This window comes from Aethalodelphis obliquidens, unplaced genomic scaffold, assembly GCF_003676395.1.
Source record: "Aethalodelphis obliquidens isolate GAN/ISIS:26980383/991018 unplaced genomic scaffold, ASM367639v1 scaffold50, whole genome shotgun sequence".
NCBI lineage: Eukaryota > Metazoa > Chordata > Mammalia > Artiodactyla > Delphinidae > Aethalodelphis > Aethalodelphis obliquidens.
Genome location: NW_020837994.1, coordinates 7,138,778 through 7,141,617, shown reverse-complemented (window position 1 = coordinate 7,141,617; position 2,840 = coordinate 7,138,778). Strand labels below are relative to the sequence as shown.

The following is a 2,840-nucleotide window of genomic DNA, read 5'->3' as shown; positions in this document are numbered from 1 at the left end:
CATATATATATATATATATATATATATATACCTTCTGTGTTGCACAACCTTTGTGTTTCAGTTAGTTATTTGACTAACAACGACTGATTTTTACCTCTTGCTAGATTAAAAATAACTGAAATATATTGGAAAGGTATTGTGTAGTTCGTAGCATAGACAAAACCAGAGCAGTGCTCTGAATCTGGACACCAGGAAACCCTTGACCATCTTATCCATCTTATCTAAGTTACACATAACAAATCTACCCCAGTGCCCATTTCAGCAGCACATATACTGAAGTTGGAATGATACAGAGAAGGATAGCATGATCCCTAGCAAGGATGATATGCAAATTTCTGAAGTGTCCCATATTTTTATGTATTATATACTTCAAAATTGCTAAGAAACTTGATCTTAAACATTCTCACCACAAAAAAGAAATAAATAACAGTAATGTGATCTTATAGAGGTATTAGCTAACATTATGTGGTGGTGATCATACTGCAATATATAAATGTATCACATCAGCACATTGTACGCCATAAACTTACACTATGTTGTATATCAATTATGACTCAATGTAAATTTTTTAGTTAAAAAATATCTACCCTAAATGATTTCTCCATCGCTTTGTCACTCTGCTTAAGATTCAGAATCCCTACAGAAAGATTGTAGTTGGCCTTGCTCATATCAGGTCCTTCACCACCCTTTGGTAGGGTCTGTTCACCTTGACTTGTCATCCTACCAAGACTATTCACAAAGGTGGAGAAGTCATTTTCTAAGGAAAAATGTTTCAATGTCAAAGAAGGAATGGGTTCTGGCAACACCCACCCCCCAAAAAAAAAAGAAATTCCCACTGCATTTCCCCATTGTTTGATTAACCCATATTTATTAGGTGACTAGGAGGCATAGTCTCATGGAAGAATGGATCGAATGTCCTATTTCCATATTCCCACAGCACCTTGTTTCTTCTCTGTGTCAACACATACACACCCCAGTATTGTATTTCCTGTTATCACTACAAAAGGTAAGATATTTGAGAGCAGAAAATTAAACCTTAATCCTGCCCTTAGGTATGACTTCCCAGATTTTACCACATAGCACTTGGCATAGTTATAAATTTTGTAAAGGAAGAAAAGGGAAGAAGAGAAGGAAGAAGGAAGGAAGGAAAGAAGGAAGGAAGGAAGGAAGGAAGGAGAAAGAAAGGGTTAAGGAAAAGAGAGGATGAAAGAAGGAAGGAAGAAAGGAATCTAGAAGAGAATAAATGACAACTCTGTATGATAGAGAAGGCTCTGAGTGGTAACCATCTGACGAACCAGGCTACCCTGAAGATGATAAATTCCTAATCACGGAAGATTCTTATTACCAGCCAGATGAACATGTGACCCATAGTCTATAGAAAGAATTGAAGCTTTAAAAGGAAATTGAACTGGATGACTTCTAAGTTCCCTTTCAGCCATGAGTTTCTATGATTCCTTGATACAAGATCTTAAATGATGAGGACTCAGTGAGGGCAGCAGGACTAGATCCAAGGGAACAATGAGATCCATATGAAGGTGAGAACTGTGGTTAAAGCATGTGTATCCCTGTGCTTTTCTAAGCCCTTCCTGATTTGGTCAATACCTGTGAAGGAACAACCATGCTTCCTTCCAGTGATTTTCCTGAGAGCAGTTTGACTCATTTCTATTCATCAGTGCACTAAAGACATTAGAAAGCTTCTGCGGTAAGATAGCCTTGCAATTTTTGGATGTACATCTGAAGCCTTTAAAAGATAAGAGAATATGTATGTTTAACTCAAAGTCCCTCAGACCTCCTGGGATCTTAGTTTTCAACATCATGAAACCTTTGATATTTGGGGTTGTTTTGCCATTGACAAAACACTACTTTTATTTCTAAAGGGAGGCTGCAAACTTCAGATGGCCTTTTTCAAAGCAAGTAGATTTTAAAAATTTTTGTTTGTTTTTTAATGTAAATAAATTAGAACTTTGCAAATTTGTTTTTTTTCTTTTGAACCAGACACGGATAGAATACTTGCTGGTGTAGGACTATATCAAATAGCATTTCAGTTTGCTTTAAATGCAAACTTTTAAAATCAAGAATTGAAATCTTTCTTCAAATGCCAAATTGTCTAGAAGTTGCCAGCCTTTGGCTTGCTCTGATATACAAAGCGCTCATCATATATGACAGAAATGAGCTATTATCAAGTATAAAAGAAGCTGTTTATAAAAAAAAAAGAGTATCACTACAGAATCAAAATCCCACAAGACAACAAGAAACAAAGTATAATTTTAACCATTTCTCTTTTGTAGATAACACATCCTAGTTAACATTCACAGTTACTTGGAATGTCATCAGTATTCTAAGCACGAGTATTTTAGTTGTGTCTATATTTCCGATAGATAGGCAACCAGTCAAAAATTGAGATGTACAGATGTAAAACCACAGCACAGAGCCAGGATGGAGTATGGAATTTCTAATTAGGAAGAACATAGAGGAAGCTGCATTTGAAAGGACAGCACTTTGTATTCACATCGCATTTCTTTTGTGTGGCTTGAAGAGGGAGTGGCAGGACTCCACCAAAGGCTAAATCCAGGGTCCCCACTCCCAGATCTTTTCTTGGTTAGCAGTTGTCAGAAATATTAAATAAATAAATTTCCTAAAGTTACTAGGTGTATTAGGGTGTACGTGCCTGTGTGTGTTTGTGTGTGTGTAGGTATAGGGGGAGGTGTGATTATACCTAAATAGCATCTTACAAAGTAATTTCATGTTTATTCTCTTAGCTAATCTTGAAACTTACCCTGGGAAATCAGGAGGACCCATTGGACGGACAAATATAAAGAGGTATATTTTCACTGTGGCAG

General features: G+C 36.5%; 1 non-coding gene across 1 annotated transcript; it reads left to right on the top strand.

Moving 5' to 3' along the window:
* The first annotated feature begins 249 nt into the window (after nucleotides 1-249).
* LOC113607886 (U6 spliceosomal RNA) lies at nucleotides 250-355 on the top strand. Its single transcript, XR_003428136.1, has one exon. It is a non-coding gene; the product is annotated as a U6 spliceosomal RNA (small nuclear RNA).
* The last annotated feature ends 2,485 nt before the right edge of the window (nucleotides 356-2,840 follow it).